The 18,568-nt window shown below is 43.1% G+C and overlaps 1 protein-coding gene and 1 long non-coding RNA gene across 3 annotated transcripts in view; one reads left to right on the forward strand and one right to left on the reverse strand.

Moving 5' to 3' along the window:
- SPTB (spectrin beta, erythrocytic) overlaps nucleotides 1-18,568 on the reverse strand; it is a 124,225-nt gene that overhangs the window by 80,144 nt on the left and 25,513 nt on the right. Inside the window, exons 1-3 of one of the 2 annotated variants that reach the window (XM_036255795.1) lie at nucleotides 17,387-17,612; nucleotides 15,773-16,100; nucleotides 777-890 (exon numbers count right to left, since the gene is read on the reverse strand). The exons of the other annotated variant lie outside the window; for it this stretch is intronic. The gene's annotated coding sequence lies outside the window, so the exon portion shown is untranslated. Of the gene's footprint in view, nucleotides 1-776; nucleotides 891-15,772; nucleotides 16,101-17,386; nucleotides 17,613-18,568 lie in introns of those variants that run through there. 2 annotated transcript variants of the gene reach the window in all.
- Nucleotides 12,572-15,777, forward strand: LOC118626309. Its single transcript, XR_004958888.1, has 3 exons — nucleotides 12,572-12,648; nucleotides 13,909-14,092; nucleotides 15,669-15,777. It is a non-coding gene; the product is annotated as an uncharacterized LOC118626309 (long non-coding RNA).

Genomic DNA, 18,568 nt, shown 5'->3' on the forward strand with positions numbered 1-18,568 from the left:
GAACACTTTTCCATGCAACCCTTCCTCCCTGCCACAAAAAACTCCACTCAGATCCCTGGCTCTCTCCGGTCATGCTCTTTGCACATGCTGACCCCTGAGCCCAGAAAACCCTCCCTCTTTTTCAGAATAATTTCCTGTCCTTCAGAACTTAGCCTTCACTTTTTCAAGAACTGCCCCACCCCCGATCTCCACCATCATCCTCTGGGCGGTGGGGGTGCTTCTTTTAGGTTTCCACCATACTCAGCGCTCATTTTCATCAAAGCTTTTAACCACATTGCAGAATAATAATCTATTTCTCCATCTTCTCCAATTGACTGTAAGCTACTTGAAGCCAGGGACATCCTTATTCATTCTTTTTGTCCTAATTACCCAGCATAATGCCTTGTACATGAAAAGAGGCTAAAAATGTCAAACAAATGGATGAGAGCTGAGAAATGCAGAGCGCTGCTCCTTAAAAGGATAGCCGTGGCTCCTACAGAGGACACAGCACGTGGACGCTGATCTGGAGGTCAGGGACCAGGGGCTCGGAACGTGGCACGCAGCTGTGGAGTCAGGCTGGGCACTGGTGCCTTGATGTCGCCACTGTTGCCCCTGCTGCTTCAACCACACGTTCCTGCCATTTCTTTTCCTTTAGCTAGACTGTAGTGCAGAAGGAATGGTGGCCACAGAGTCCAAGCTTTAGAAATGTCAACACATCCTGAAACCACTCAGACCATCTCTGACTCAATCCATGCCTCAATCCACACGCCACATGGATGAAAGCAGCAGCTTCTCACCCAGAACTCTTCCAGACAGGGCAGCCCTACCCCACCTGGCTGAGAAGTCTTCTTATGCTGTATTTCTTGTGTCACGGAAATGTCAGTCATAGAATGGTTTTTATCCATAGAGCTCTGCCACACAAATGAAAAGAGCTATTTTAAAAGTCGACCGATACATGATATATAAATTATGATTGCCAACTGAGTTTTTCATTAATGTTAGAGCTTTAAAAATAATTAGATTAAAGTTAATCTTTTTATCCTCACCTGAGGACATTTTTCCATTTTTTGTTCAGGTAGAGTAGGAGGGAGAGAGAAGAAAAGAGACAGAGAGAGAAACATCGATGTGTCCTTTTCACATCAAGTGGCTGCCACCCGCACAACCAACCAGGGCCGGTGACAAACTGCAACCGAGGCATGCGCCCCCGGCGGGAACCGAACCCGGGTCTCTCGGGACCACAGGCCGATGCTCTAACCATTGAGCCAAACCGGCCAGGGCAAAGTTAATGTTTTAAAAGTTGCTCAGGCACACAAGGACTCCTGAGGGAACAGGTGTTGGCTAGAGGGTTCTCCCATGCCTGGCCAGAGCACAGGCCTGGCGCAGTGGGGCCGTCCTGGAGACATATGGGAGTTGCCGTATGTCAAGAGGCAACTTGACATACAGACAAGAGGCAGCTCCAGTCTTGTAGCCAAGGCCTGGAAGAGTCCGTTTCTGCTATGCACAGTCTCCCAGGCCTGCAGAGAGCACCTCTTGGACACTAGAGTCTGTTCAGCCCCTTTCCCTGGGCTCTGCTAATGGAGACGCACCGGCTGCTGGCTCATGCAGTCACTCTGCTGCCCACAACCCCCAGGAAACATATTTGGCTCTTATAGGACTGTGTAACAGTCTAAAATTTACTAAGACCTTTATGTATATTGTCCCATGTAATATACACCCACACTCACAAACTGATAGATATTATTATTGTTGTTATTACTGCAATTACTATTCCTATTCTATCAAAACAGAAGACCTGGTTGAAATCCTAACTCCTGTACTTAGTAGCTGTTATAAGTCACTTAACCTCTCTGTACCTCCGTTTCCCCAGATGAAAATGAGGGAAACACTCTATGCTTCTGTAGCAGAGACTGCTGGGGTCTACCAATGTCCAAATTCACTCCTCCTACACACAGCCTGGAGGTGTCTTCCAGTCGCCCTTGCAGTTTAGGAATGAATGGCTGTGTGGTTGAATGAGCAGAAGTGATGTGTACCCCTTCATTCAAATAAAAATATTCCCCATAATTCTCTTACTCCTTCCCCTAAATTCCTAGAATCTAGATTATGGGGCCAAGATGGGAGGAGCCGGATTTCCTGGACAACTGTGGGGGCACATAGCCTCTCCCTCAATTAATCCATTTACTCATCTATGATGTGAGCAAGAAATACATTTTTATTTTATAGTTTTTTAGTAGAGCAGCTAGGGTACCCTAATTAATATACCCACTACTTACCACATCAAGCTGTTGTAGAGATTAAATAAAGTTATATAAAAATGATGTATAATCTATATAGCACCAGACAGAGCTAAGGTATTGTTATTTATAAATAACATATAGTACCTCTTAGCTTCAGGTTTGTGGGTCTGCTTAATATGCACACTCTCATAGCAAAAAGAAAAATGTACAGTGAGTGGAGTCTATTGTTGTTACCCTACTGCCTCTTCTGTGACTCTCCCTGTCACCCCTGCATCAAGCATCCAAGCTCTCCCAGTGTCTCTTGGCGCCAGGTTCCTCCACTGAGTTGAATGATCTAAGAGACACTCCTTCAGACCTACCCTGCAATCCCTTCTTTAAATAAAATTGACTTTGATAACCTAATTCCTTATCACTGTAAGCTCCTTAAAGGGAAGGACACCATTTTCACCTTGGAGGTCCTTGCATAAGGTAGGTGCTCAATTAGTACATAATAATTGGGTAGAACAAATGTGAGTATCTACCTTTCCAAGGGGCCAGAGTATCCCTCCCAGGGAACACATAAGGCTTTATGGAAATATAATACCATACTCAAAGGAAGGATATAAAAGTGGTAGTTTAGGAGCCAAACCAGGCCAATGGGTGAGAAAAGGTTGGTCAGACAGGCTGCTCAGCACATTCAAATCATGAAGGGAGGCAACTATCTATTGCTCCTAGAGGGAAAGACAGCTGTGCCTAGAGAGTCCTTGAAAAATGTACAACTTGTGCTAGGAAGCTGACCCTGGGCAGGAAGAAGGAGCTGTCCAAGGTTAAAGAACATGGTGACAAGGATGTCAGAATGAAACCCATATTTCCTGTCTTCTGAGTTATACTTAGACCTCTTAGCCTTGCTGCTGGCCCAGCCTTCCCCAAGGCCTTTGATGAGTTTGCCAACTCCTGTTCTAGCATTTTGTAAAGTTTGACTACAGAATCAAGACAAGCATTCACAAGTAGGTTGGCTTTATTTACTCATTAATTCAACAAAATTTGTTTGAACAACATTACCCCCAAATACCCATGAAATACTTATGTATAAATAGAATAAAATATGTGCAGGATCTATAGGTTGAAAACTACAAAACACTGATAAAAGAAATTAAATAAGTAGAGAGCTGGAAAATTCAATATTATTAAGATGTCAATTTTCCTCAAACTGATCTACAAATTCAATGCAATGCCAATAAAAATTCCCACAAGATTTTAAAATATAAACCCACAAGTTGACTCTAAAATTTGTATGGCAAAACAAATAAAAAAGAAAAACTATTTTGAAAAGAAGAACAAAACTGGAAGACTTCAAGACTTACCATAAAGCTACAGTCACAAGATAGCATAATATGGCAAAAGAATAGACATATAGATCAAAGGAATAAAGTCCAGAAATAGACTGATATACACACACATACACAAATAGACATACACACACACAAATGATTTTCAACAAAGGATTAAAAATAATTTAATGAAGAATAGCCTTTTCAATAAATGGTTCTGACGTGGACATAATGTAAAAAAGAAAATGAACCTTGGCCCATACTTCACACCATATACAGAGTTAACTCAAAATAAATTATAGACCTAAATGTAAAAACTAAAACTATAAAACTTCCAGAAAAAATAAAACAGGAGAAAAATCTTAGTGATGTTAAGCAAAATATTTTAGATAGTATACCAAAAGTATGATCCATACAGGATCAGGCAGCATAAAAGAAAAATTTGATTAATTTGACCACCAAAAGTAAAAATGTCTACTCTTCAAAAGACATTGTTAAGCCCTGGCCGGTTTGGTTCAGCGGTTAGAGCGTCGGCCTGTGGTCCTGAGAGACCCGGGTTTGGTTCCCGCTAAGGGCACATACCTCGGTTGCAGTTTGTCCCCGGCCCTGGTCGGTTGTGCGGGTGGCAGCCACTCGATGTGTTCCTTTCACATCGATGTTTCTCTCTCTGTCTCTATTCCTCTCTCTCCCTCCCACTCTACCTGAACAAAAAATGGAAAAATGTCCTCGGGTGAGGACAAAAAAAAAAAAAGACATTGTTAAGAGAATACAATTATGCAGACTGGAAGAAAATATTTGCAAAACATATACCTGATAAAGGACTTGTATCCTGAATACATAAAGAACTCTCAAAACTCACTGATCAGAAAACAAAACCTCAATTTAAAATGAGCAAAATAATTAAAAAAATTTTTTTTCTTTATTGATTTTTAGAGAGAGAGAAAGGAAGAGGGAGAGAGAGATAGAAATATCAATGAGAGAGAACATCGACTGGCCGCCTCCCTCATGCCCCTCAGTGGAGATTGGGCCCACAACCTAGGCATGTATCCTGACCAGGAATCAAACTGGCGACGTCTTGGTGCATGGGTCGATGTTCAACCACTGAGTCACACCATCGGACTAAAATGAGCAAAAGATTTATAGAGATGTTTTATTTTAAAAAATATATGTGAGTTATAAGATACAAAAATCAATATACAGAAATCTGTTGCATTTCTATATACTAACAACAAAATATCAGAAGAGAAATTAAGACAACGATCCCATTTACAATTGCATCAAAAAGAAAAAAAATAGGAACAAATTTAACTAAGGAGGTTGAAACACTATACATTGAAAACTGTAAGACTCAATTGATGAAAATAATTGAAGATAACACAAATAAATAGAAACATATTCCATGCTCATGGAATGAAAGAATTAACATTGTTTAAAATGTCCATACTACCCAAAGCAATCTCCAGATTCAATGTAATGACTATCAACATTCCGATGGCTTTTTTCACAGAAATAGAACAATTCTAAAATTTATGTGGAACCACAAAAGACCCTGCACAGCCAAAGAAATCTCAAGAAAAAAGAACAAAACTGGAGGCATCATACTTCCTAATTTCAAACTATACTACAAAGATATAGTAATCAAAACAGTATGCCATTGGCATAAAAACAGACACATGGATCAATGAACAGAACAGAGATCCCAGAAAGAAATCGAAGCATATATGTCAACTAATTTACAACAAAGGAGCCAAGAATATATAATGGGGGAAGGACAGTTTCTTCAATAAATGGTCTTGGACAGCTATATGCAAAAGAATAAAACAGGACCACTATCTTATACCATACACAAAAATTAATTCGAAATGGGTTAAAGACTTGAATGTAAACCTGGAACCATAAAACTCCTAGAAGAAAACATAGATGGCAAATTCCTTAACATCAGCCTGCGGTCCAGAGAGACCCAGGTTCAGTTCCTGCTAAGGGCATGTACCTCCGTTGCAGTTTGTCCCCGGCCCTGATTGGGTTGTGTGGGTGGCAACCACTCAATGTGTCCCTTTCACGTCGATGTCTCTATCTCTCTCTCTCTCTCTCTCTCCCCCTCCCTCCCTCCCTCCCTCCCTCCCACTCTATCTGAACAAAATATCAAAAAAATAAAATAAAAATAAAAAAACTAAGTGCAGCCTTATTTACAAAAGCCAAGATATAAAAACCTAAGTGTCCAACAATATTTGAATGAATAAAGAAAATGTGAGATAAATATATAGAGAGATATATAATAAAATATTATTCAACCATAAAAAAGAATGAAATCTTGCCATATGTGCCAATATGGATGGACCTTGAGGGCATTAGAATAAGTGAAATACGTCACAGAAAGACCAATACTATACAACCTCACTTACATGTGGAATCTAAAACAAAATATAACAAAACAAAAAACAAGTTCATAGATACAGCGTACAGACTGGTGATCGCCAGAGGCAGAAGGAGGAGGGGCAAATGGGTGAAGGGAGACAAAAGGTACAAACTTCCAGTTATAAAATAAGTCATGGGGATATACTGTACAGCATGGTGCCTATAGTTTATACTATATTGCATATTTGAAAGTTGCTAAGAGAGTAAATCTTTTTTTTTTTTATTCTCACTCAAGGATATGGTTCTTTAAAAATTGATTTTAGAGAGAGAGGAGGATAGGGTATAGGGGATCAAAGGGGAGGGGGAGAGAAGGAGGGAGGAAGGGAGCGAGAGAGAAACATTGATTGTTTGCCTCTCGTACTAGCCCTGCCTGGGGATTGAACCCACAACCTTTGGTGTACAGGATGCCTCCAACCAACTGAGCCACACTGGCCAGGGCACAAGAGAATAAATCTTAAAAAAGTTCTTATCACAAGAAAAAAAAAAACTGTAACTATGTATGGTAACAGATGTTAAGTAGACTTATTGTGGTGATCACTGTGCAATATACACAAATATTGAATCATGTTGTACACCTGAAACTAATATGTTATATGTCAAAATTCAATAAAAAATATATGGATGGCAAATAAGCACATTAAAAGATGCTTAATTTCATTTGTCATTAGAGGAATGCAAATGAAAACCACAATAAGATACCACTACATACCTATCTGAATGGCTTAAGAAAATGGACAATAACAAGTTCTGGTCAGGATACAGAGTAACTAGAACTCTCAAACATTGCTGGTTGAAATGCAAAATTGTATAGCCACTTTGGAACACAGTTTCTCATAAAATTAAACACATATTTACTATATGACCCAGCAATCCTACTCCTAGGTATTTTTACCTTGGAGAAATAAAAACTTAGGTTCACACAAAAATCTCTGTGCAAATGTTTATAGCAGTTTATAGCAAAATTGGAAACAACCTAAATGTTCATTTACTGATGAAGGGATACATTAACTGTGGCTAGGAAATAATGATAAAGAAAGAATTGATACACATACAACATGAATGAATCACAAATGTACGATGCTAAGTGAAAGAAGCTAAACTCAAAAGGCTACATACTATATGCTTCAATTTATGTGACATTCTGGAAAAGGCAAAACTATAAGAACAGAAAACAAATCACTGGTTGCAGGGGCTAGGGTTGGAGAAAGGGGCTGACCACAGAGGTGCATGAGAATATTTTGGGGACGATTATGGTGGTGGTTATACTCTATGCATTTGTCAAAACATACAGAAATGTATACTGAAGAGTAAATTTTATTGTATGTAATGTATACCTCAGAACATCTGAAACAAGTTCTGGCTGGTTTGGCTCAGCGGTGAAGAGTGTCAGCCTACGGATTGGAGAGTCCCGGGTTTGGTTCCCACTAAGGGCACGTACCTCGGCTGCAGTTTGTCCCCGCCCCGTTTGGGGTTGTGTGAGCAGCAGCCAGTTCATGTGTCTCTCTCACATCGATGTTTTTCTCTCTCTCTTCCTCCTGTTCTATCAGAAGATAAATGCAAAAATGTCCTCGGGTGAAGATAAAACAAACAAACAAACAAACAAAAATATTTTACATACCTGAAACAATATTAAAACTAAAAATAAGACTAAAAGCATATATTTCTTGAGTGCCTACTATGTGACAGGCCCACTGTTATAAACTACTTTGATAGTAATGATGTAGAATAATTATTACAACTTATTTTAAAATAATGAGAGGGTTTTCTCAACAAAGGTACTATAATGTATATATAAATATGGTTTGCAGGGATTCTGCCCTCAGGTTGCCTAAGACATAGATATCAGTATGACACAACAAGACAGAATTGTGTAAGAGTAGGAGAGGTATTTAAAAAGTACCATGGATTTCAGAAGCAAGAGAGAACATTGAGAGCTGGAGAAACCAGAGAAGCCTTCACGGAAAAGATGGCATTGAGTTGGGTGCTGACGACAGGGAGTGATGATTTCATTGTCCATATAACAATGTTTTATCAGAAGATTTTCTCATGCCGTTTTTTTTTTTGTTTCGTTTTTGTTTTTTAAATCTAATGACCCTGTGAGACAGGTTGGGGAGGTACTATTGATCTCAGTTTCAGTTAAACAAACTCAGACTTAGAGATCAAGTTCCCTGCCCAACATTTGGGTGGCAAAGCCAACGTTGAACTCGGGTCTTCTGAGAGTTTGGTTCATCCTCTGCTCCATGGTATACCCACCCAGAAGAAAAGTTCTTCCTTCTATGAGAGAGAGAGAGAGAGAGACAGACAGACAGACAGACACACTACTGATGGCCCATTTCTACCTTCAGATCTTTGCAAGAGAATGGGCTATTTCTTGCCTTTCTGGCCACTGAGACTATCCCACAAGGCTAACATGTTTATTTGAGTTTCCTGCATATGGAAATGCGAACCAGCAGAGTGGAGATTTTTTTAACGGCAATTGTTTAAATTCGCCCTGTAAAGGTCTCCAAGTATGTATGTATGTATGTATGTGTGTGTACATAATTTATTTTCAAATTTTTTTAGATAGAGCAGAAGGGAGGGAGGGACACAGAGAGAGAGAAACATCAATGTGAGAGACATATTGATTGGTTGCCTCCTGCACAACAGGGATCAAACATGCAACTCAGGTACATGCCCTTGACCAGGAATCAAACCTGAGATCCTTCAGTCTGTGGGTCAATGCTCTAACCACTGAGAAATCCAGCCAGGGCTCAAAGTATCTTTTATAAATACTGTACTAAAAAATGCAAAGGGCATAAAAGTTACAAGGATAATATTGACTGCCTCAAATGTATATCACCTGAAATTATTTAAAATGCACCCCAGACCTTGGAGGGCAAAATAAGAAAGCTGTACTTACTCTTGGTGGGGATCAGCTCCCCAAAAGGATTCTGAGGCTATTGCCAGGAGCCTCCTTGTGACCTGGAGGAGAACACCTACTCACACACTTCACCTGGCTGAGCTTGACCCACAGAGCCCTGTCCTCCTCATTCCTTCAGGCACAGGGTAGTTTATCTGACACACACTCACTGGGCTCCTTGCCTTAGGGCTTGTCTATGCACTAACCACAAGGCTAAAGTTCACCTTTCTGTAGGGAAGAAACATATTACCAAAGGGATTATAGGGCCTCTACATTTTGCTGCTTTTTGTCCCACCCTTTTTGTCCACTGCTAACTTAAATAAGATGATGCCATTATGAACATCAATTTAATCAACCAAATAGTTTCCGAATGGATACTATGAATGTGCTCAGCACGAGAGGGTCCTTTCTTCAAGGAGTTTACAGTCAGGCAGGTAACTTAAACGTTCCTCACTGGCACAGCTGGAGAGACTGCTTTCTCCTTTCTGCGTTCCAGCTTTCTCACCTGGATAATAGAGAGTGAATTTCTCCAGCTATTAAGCAGTTATCATCAAATATTTATTGAGAGGTTACCTTGTGCCAGGCAATAGACTTTGCAAACATCATCACATCAGATCCTCAAAACAACCCTGTGAGGCAGCCACTCTCATTATCCTCACTTTGTAGGTGAGGAAACGGGGGCTCAGAGGGTTCAGTGACTTGCCACAGTCTGTCAGCCAGTAACTGGCAGAGCCAGGATTCAAACCCGGGCAGTCTGGCTGAGTGCCCCTGCCCTTAAGCACGGTGGTCACAGCCTGCCTGACCCAGGCCCTCTGCAGGAAGGAATGTGGAAAGCAAAGGAACAGGGTGCTTATAAACAGTTTTTAAATCATCTGAGACAGATTCCTCCACATCCAGCGCCACACCAGGCAACAAGAACATCCAGAAAGGCAACAGGAAAGAAAGATGATCTATGCAGGGAGGCCAGAGGCCCTTTCAGGTCACAGTTACTCCAACCCTGAGATTTCAGAGCAGACACACCAGGTCTCTAGCCTGCAGTAGTCCCACATTTCCTCCGAGATCTCCAAGCTCCTTTCCCCCGAAACTGTCTCCTGTCTCCGACAGAGAGCAGACAGGGAAGCCAGGTGGGGCTCACTTTCCCAGTACAAACAAATGGCAGAGTCCAAAGGGAAATGTTCCTGTCTAATCCCCCAGCTCCCCTCTTTAAGCCTCACTCTATTTTTAAGGTCCCTCCTTAACATAGCACATGTCTATCTATTTAAGAAGACAGGAAACCCCAATGTGTGGAATTGAAAGAGGGGTTCTTGCTGAAGGTTTCCCAAGGTGCTACAGTTTGATAACGCTCTCCTCATATCTGCTAAAGAGCGCGGCAAATGTTATCATCTGAAAGCACCCGGGGCAGGGGTACTCCTAGTTCTAAACACTGCAAATGGGCTACCCAGAAGCTGCCCCTGGACAGCACGTCAGCGCCTCACCCTGTAATCAGGCTGAGCTGCCTGCTAAGTAACTGTGACCACATTCCTCTCTTGATGAGACCTGACTCCAAATAGCTTGGCAAGGGCAAGGGTCAGCAGGAGCTGCCAAGTGCCTGTCGTTCCCAGGGAGGTGTGTGTGCGTGGCCGGGGTGGTGGACACACAAGCCAGGGTAGGTTATCTGAAAGGTATGGAGGAGTGAGTGGCCACTGCAAAAATCATCTGTTAGCAATTCGCAAAGGCTTGTCACGCCTCAATGTTCCCTAGTCCGTGGCAGCAATACTCCTCCATTCAGCAAGGGCTTGAGCCAGCTTTCGGAAAGAACAGGAGGGCAACACGCAGGGGATTTAGTGCCAGAAATAGTAGACTGAGGTGATTTTGATCTGGGAAAGTGAACCCGGCAGTGCTGCCCAGTGGTTAGGGGCACCGAGCGTTAAGCTGCCTGAGATTGACTCCAGACAGCCACTCACTAGCTGTGTGGCCTTCGGCCATTTATTTAAACTCTTCAAGCCTCCATTTCTTCATCTATAAAGCAGAGTTAATAATAGGCATCACCTCACAGCACTGCTGTTTGGATCAGATGAGATTATATATTTAGATGCTTGCGGAGTGCCCGGCGCGGAGCGCAGCGCTGAATGTGTGCGGGCCACTAAGACAGCGCAGCCTGCTGCCGCCTCCTCGGCTCAGAAGGAACTGTCTGCCTCTCTGTGCCTTCCTCTCTCCAGTTAAAAACAGCAACTATCTCCTCCTCTGCTTGTGGCACTTAAAAGTAGGGGACATGTAGACATTGAGGGGCTTTTTAATCATCAGAAATGTTATCTAGTGTTTCCACAGCATCTACCCAGGTACCAGGCATCCTGCCCTGTTTTGGGTATCTGGAGATCGCCTAAACGTTGAATGGCAGATCCTTTCATTGAAACCAGCAGCCTATACATGGACACTTCTCAAGGCTCCGGTGGTCCAGGAGCAGACAGGGGCAACCTCCTGATGTCCGAACTCCATCTCCAGAGAGATGCCCAGGGAAGGATGCAGAAAGGTCTCACTGCTGCTGCTTGGGATTCATCCTGCGACTCCCTCTTCTTTCCCTCCAAAGAAAGAGAAAGATGTTTTGCTCCACTGGAGGAAGAAAACAAATCAGTGTCTGAATGTTTGCCACCAGTCTTCACAACAAAGCAGTGACGTCCTCGCTTTCTCATTTCTCCTTGGCCACAGCCCCATCACAGTCCCCGACTTCTCGTGCTGGGAATGAAAGGGGTGGCAGGGACACTCCACTGAGAGTTAGTACAGTTCCGGGCTTGCTCTGGTGGCGGCCTTCCCGGGGTGAAGGGCCCCAGCTGTCCAGCCGGCCTGAGGAGCTGAGCTCCGGGAGGAGGGCTGCACAAGGACTGTGCCTGGCTCACCTCCGCAGATCCCCACCGGTCAGCCGCAGACCAGGAGATCTCCACATTCATCCTGTCGTCTCTCAGCCTTTGCTCGTGTCCCTTGACCCAGACTCTTCTACCACCACCACCCCTCCGCCACCTCCAGCCCCCCCTCCCAGAACGAAGCAGCGTTTTAGCCAAGACAGGACCATGATTAATTTGGTGTGCTTCCTTTCCACCAGACTAACATGCTTTATTTGATTGTTTTTAATTATAAAAGTGACATAGGCCGGGCCTTTAGAAAAATCCCAACAACAACAAAAAAGAAAATCCCAACTGAAAAAGGCTGCAGTTGAAAGCCAACAAAAGCAGAGTGAACCCACCCTCAAAACAGCACACCCACGCGGAGCGGAGAATCCTCGCAGGGATATGTGGTGGCTGTGCCCACCCAGAGACGCTTAGCAGGAGTCCCAGTATAAAAATGATGGGCCAGAAGAGCTGACCTTGCTTTCTTCTTACAGTTGCCCTTGACGGTCAGTGAACGAAGGCCCTCCGGTGGGAACTGTCCACACTATCCCATCCAAACCTTCTCCCTGCTTTCCAGGCAGCCAGACTGCTACTCATATGTGAAAGGACCAGGTCCCAACACTCAACAGGAATTTACACCTCCAACAGCAGACCCTTGTAGACCACCACGGGAAACGGCCACAGGAACAGTCACAGCAAGGCCTGAGTGCACGGGAGGCTCCATGCTAAGAGGCACGCACAGCTCATGTCACTATCAGTACACTCCTAGGAGTGCTTTGCACTTTCTCCATTTTATAAAGGAAGAAACTGAGGCTTACAGAAGTTAAAGAACTCGCTCCGGGTCACACAGCCATGAGAAGCCAGGGGTCAAGTGTGACACAGGCCTGCCTGGCGGACAGCATGACCTTCAGATGATTGTCGCTAATGAGAAATTGCAGCTTTGTTAGCAGGTCAGTAATTCACACGAACATTCCGCAGGGCTTCAACTGAAAAGACACTTGAAGATGCTAGGACTCCCCATAAATGTCTCCTATTTGTCAAAGTCAGATTTACAATTCTTCTCTCCCATTTCTACCAAAAATAGCCAAACATTTCCAAAATGCATCTAAACCACATTCTAGGGATCCCACCGGATCTAGGACCTCGCCTTGGTATTCAGAGAGCCGTCTGGCTCCTGTTCCCTTTGTGATCACAGCACATGACTTCAGAGAGGGAGAAGAAGCTGCTGTCTCAACAGGCTGTGCACTGCAGGTCACTAACCCAACCAGACATAAGACCCACATCATACTCTCTCTATAATACTCCCTTGTTAGAGAGACAGACAGATAGACAGACATAGAAAACAAGCAAAACACTGGGAAATGAAAGATCCAAAGTAATCTGTAACCAAACCAGCCCGGGACTGCACATATGAAATAAACTCCTCCTAAGCCCCCACCCATTATCTGGGCCTGGCAGAATGGGCTCACTCTCCTTACTTATCTCTCCTTGTGCCCTCCACAGTGCGCTACACCCACTGCATGTGGACATCCTTATCAGAAAATAGCCACTTAACAAGCGTTTGCCTTTGAACAGAAGTCGCTATTTAGCCCGCCAAATGTCGATAACTCTGTGCATGCCTATTGGTACATAAATTACGAACACACACATAAAGCTCACAAATACAGAGCGGGCACTGGCTGCAGGGCACGAGGAGTGTGTGCCTCTGGGAACTGCCAACCTATTTACAAGCCGTAGTCTTGGCCCTTCAACTAAAACACCTGCCACTCCCCTCTCCTCTCTGTCAACTAGAAAACGAGAACAAAACTCGCTGCTCTGTGAAAGAAAATTCATTTATTCTGAGCATTGTGCTCTCAAATGTAAGTTTTTACCAAACTGTAAAACTGTAGAGATGAAAATGAAAAGGTTGTCCTGTAGGCCCTTTGTAAGCCTAGGACAACAGCAGGATAGCCTACTTTACAAGCTTACCAAGATGTAACAGTCTTTGACAGTATGAACTTGTCATTTCCCAGGGATCAGGGTGTCCCCACACGTATAGTTCATCTACTCTCTTTATTTTTGAGTCAAATTATTTTGACTCTTTTTAAAGTGTATCATTTTGGTTTTTAATATGTGTGTATTGCTTGTTAAGTATATTTTGTGGCCAAGCATTTTGGATCAATATTGATTTTTTTTTTAAATACACTGTACTGTGCCTTTTATGCACAAAGGAGGGAGATCATGAAGCGGAGATAAAATTGTAATGGCGTCATGGTGTTTAAGAGGTTGAAACTACCACTGTAAAGCACTGTTGCAACCACAGTCTGCAGCCCCGAGGGAAACACTAGATGCTCCGTTCCTGTATCACCTGCTGTGATCAGAATGAAAGCAGAGAGCTGTTACTCCTGACTTGTGGTGAGTAACTTGATTATAATGCACTAGGAAGACTGGAATCCCCTTCTCCCCACACAGAGAAGTCTGATCTCAACAACAGAACAAAACCTACATGGTAATTAGAACCCTGCCCCAGGAGTGGAGTGGGGAGTGGACCTCATTCTCCTTAAACCCTTGGAAGGGTCAGGAAACATTAGGGGTGGGAGAGGGGGAGTTGTAAAGCCCCTCAAAGCTGGGTGTATGTATTACAAAGGCTGTGTGTACAAGGGCTAGTGGGCCTCACACTTTGCAGAGCATGTTTGGCTCAAGGGGTCCGTCTAGACAATACACAGCTGCAGAAAGCACAGAGGGGGTGGGGACTCTGCAAGGGCAGCTGAAGGCACAGGTTGTATTTGTAGCTGGATGAAAGCACAAGGCAGATAATTGTGTGCACCTGTGTTGTGGCAGCTGATTAATTCAATTAATATTTACTGAGCACCTGCAGGGCTCATGGCCGAATACTGTGGGGAAAGAAAGACAGTGTCTCCTGCCTTCCAGGAACTCACAATCTCATTACAGTACAACAATGACAGGGAGATGATCTAACGGAGTATACTCAGGTAGAACCATTTACAGGCATGGCTTGTTTAATAAACTGGGTCTAAACATACCTCAGAAATGGCTTTTGTCTCACTGATCCTCCACATTCTTGGAGGCTGACAGCAAGAAAGAAGTTAATTCAACAATCAGATTCCAATCTGCTCTAGGGTTGTGCTGATAAGGTGAAAGGGTCAGCAAGAGCTCTGGCCACGGCCTCAGAGCTGAGAAACTGTCTGGAGAGAGAAGCACTGGCCCAAAGCATGGTTGTCAAATCTAGGGTGGTCTTCGGCCAGCCCACTGGGCTCTCAGGAACCAATCACCCACCAGTAGTGCCTCCACCCTCATGTTTCTTAACAGCTCTAAAAGCCACCAGCTATGTGTAGAATCACCTCTGGGTGTGATTTCCCAAATCTTTCACAAGCTTTGCTGCCTCAAGCATAGCCAGTTTTTGGACAGTCATCCAGTCCTCAAGGCTCCAGAAAATTAAAATAGAATTTCACTAGGAGACAGTGATCCAACAAGCCTGTAAGAGCCCAGCTTGGCTGCTGGTCCTCTCTCCTAAAAAACATCAAAGCCCAAGATCCTGGCCACATGAGAAAGTGTGTGTGTTCCATTCACATGAAGGAGAATGGGCAGAACATACCTGCAGACAGCCCTCTTCCAAGTGCAGTACAGGGTCTTGCTAAGAGGACACTAATGTGGGCGTGTAGGGGAGACTTTTCCAACCTGTGTCCAATGGGCACCGAGGGATGGGTGGCTGAGTACAGGGAAAAGCCTATTCATCTCTCCTTCAGATACCTTGCCAGGTTGGCTCTAGTTCCATCAAGCCTCACGGGTTTTGAATCAGAACATTAACTCGGAAGTGAAAATGCAGGGCTGGGAGAAACCACCAAACCCTTAAGTCAAAACAGCACGCAGGGCTCAAGAGAGTCTGTGATGAGAACATTTTCTTTCCTGAGACAAGGAGCCAGCTTGGGGGAAATGCTGACCTGTTATATTCCCTTCTTTTCCTCACCAGATTCTAAACCACTTGAAACTCACTACAGAGTTCATGCCTGCCAGGGCATCCCACCCTCTGCTGTCACTGCAGCCAGCAGGACCAGCTCTTGAAAAGGGGCGCACCTTGTTTCCGCTGAGCATCCTCTCGGGTGAAGACAAAGGCAGGCACACTTCTGCTTCCTCTACAGTCTCCGGCAGGTGATCACACGCGTGCTCTCCCTGGAAAGTGCTTTCATTCCTCTCATCTGCGTTTTCATATTTATATTGATCATGATATTTAAGGCCACCCTTCAATATCTTCTGAGAACTGAGGCAGCCATGACCTTTTCTGATAATCTCTTCTGGTGACTCATTATATCACATTTAAAAATGTTTCGCTTTCGCCCGGCCGGTTTGGCTCAGCGGTTGGAGTGTCGGCCTGTGGACCAGAGAGTCCCGGGTTTGGTTCCCGCTAGGGGCACATACAAAAATAAATAAATAAATAAATAAATTTAAAAATGTTTCACTTTCGCCTGGCTGGTGTGGCTCAGTGGTTGAGCATCGACCCATGCACCAAGAGGTCACCGGTTCGATTCCTGGTCAGGGCACATGCCCAGGGCACATGCCCAGGTTGTGGGCCAAATCCCCAGTGGGGGCTGCAGGAGGCGGCCAATCAATGTTCTCTCTCATCAATGTTTCCATCTTTCTCCTCCTCTCCCTTCCTCTGTCTCCCTAATATATTAATAAAGGGAAAAAATTTTTTTAATAAAAATGTTTCACTTTCAATCTTTTTTTCCCCAGTAGAATAAAATGTTTTAATTTGCTTAGAGCTAAATTTAGATTGTAAAATCTTAATTTAGGTGATGCATTCTTTTTTTTTTTTTTTATCCTCACCCGAGGACATTTTTCCATTTTTTGTTCAGGTAGAGTGGGAGGGAGAGAGAGGAACAGAGAGAGAGAGAGAGAAACATCGATGTGAAAGGAACACATCGAGTGGCTGCCACCCGTACGACCGACCAGGGCCGGGGACAAACTGCAACCGAGGTATGTGCCCTTAGCGGGAACCGAACCCGGGTCTCTCTAGACCACAGGCCAATGCTCTAACCGCTGAGCCAAACCGGCCAGGGCTAGGTGATGCATTCTTATGTGTTCATTTTATTTTGATTTAAAAACAATTTCTGTATTCCATATAATTTTATATGTATCAAGTATTCTGTTTATTTTTTATTTTATTTATTTATTTTAGTTACAGATGTTTCTCCTTTTTCCCCCATTGACAACCTCCTCTCCCTCCCTCCCGGCCCTGTCCCCAGCTTTGTTGTCCATGTCCACTGGTTATGCGTACATGCATATAAGTTCTGTGGTTTATTCCCCCCTACCCCTTCTTCTGGGGATTGTCAGTCTGTACCCTACTTCCACGTCTCTGGGACTACTCTGTTCTTCAGACTGTTATGTTCATTATATTCCACAAATAAGTGAGATCATGTGATACTTGTCTTTCTCTGCTTGGCTTGTTTCGCTTAGGATAATACTCTCCAGGTCCCTCCATGTCGTCTCAAAGGATAAGAGATCTTTCTTTCTTACAGCTGCATAGTACTCCATTGTGTATATGTACCACTGCTTTTCTTTTACGGCACTTAAATCTACTTTTTAAAAAATAACAACTAAATGATGGTCCCTCCTGTTTTGCCTTCAATACAAAGATAGAGATCTGATTATGAGCACAAACTTAAAGAAGTCACACTCACTCCCTCTTACTTTTTAATATCACCATCATATATACCTTCACTGCCAGCCCTTTATTGTGGATCCTTTTAAAACCACATTCACTTTCTTTGCCTCCAATTCCCCTAATTTCTCTCTAACTTGGAGCTCCCAAAGAGACTCAACCCTGGGTAAAGAGCTGGCCAGATGTTGAGAGACGACCTCGTTGCTCCTCTCCTGTTAATGACAACATTGTCAATATTGTTAGTACATCACTTAGTCATTTCCAGCTCATGGTTTAAATAGGTAGTTAAGATTATGGCACAGTGAACCTTCTCAATTTACATCAGTATGTTAATAAGTCAATTGTGCGTATTACAGTTACAAATTACAAAACTGCAAGACACCTCCACAAATTAGCCAGTTTGTCTCACAAATTAGCCACTCGCCACCAACATGCACAGAGTCCAACTGTTTTCACTTTATTTACTACTTTCTAACCTATGAGGCCTCAAGGCAGCTTTTGGTTTAATTATGGCTTATAGGGAAATTCAACATTTTTTAAAATGCATTTTGAAATTAGAAAATGGAAAAATAAATAAGAAGGCTAGTTGTAAAATAGCCTCATAAAACTCATGACTTATGTCATCATGTTTATGTTAAGTTTTTAAAAATTAATTAACTTTTAATGAGCACCTACCTACTGTGTCCATGCACCATGCTAGCCACTGTGGAAGATACATCCCTACACTCACAGAACTTTCAGTCTAGTTTAAAATACATCATATGGATCTTAAACCCTTATCTGCAATTCTGAAATTCAAAAGCTCTGAAAGCATAAAGATATTTGTAATTCATCTGGTGACAAAGTCGGCCCTGAACTGTTAGGCTAAATGTATAGTCTCCTTGATCCTCCTTCATGTGAATATAAATTTTGCGGCAAAAGTGATAACATGTTTGATTATAGGATGCTGCCCCAAACACTTTATAATGTTTCTAAATCTAAAAAATTCTAAATTCCAATAAATAAATAAATAAATAAATAATTCTAAATTCCAAACACATATTTCCTAGTGGCATCAAATAAGTTGACCTTGGTCCTGAAAACTGACACACACACAATCTAAAACAACACAAGCCAAAGTTCCTCCATCCTCTGAGTGAGGGACTAGGCAGAGAGGGTTAGCCCCGTTACTCTCCCAGTTTGCAATACCTTTAAAATTCTGCTAAGTGACA

The sequence above is a fragment of the Molossus molossus genome, unplaced genomic scaffold (assembly GCF_014108415.1).
Source record: "Molossus molossus isolate mMolMol1 unplaced genomic scaffold, mMolMol1.p scaffold_m16_p_1, whole genome shotgun sequence".
Taxonomy (NCBI): domain Eukaryota; kingdom Metazoa; phylum Chordata; class Mammalia; order Chiroptera; family Molossidae; genus Molossus; species Molossus molossus.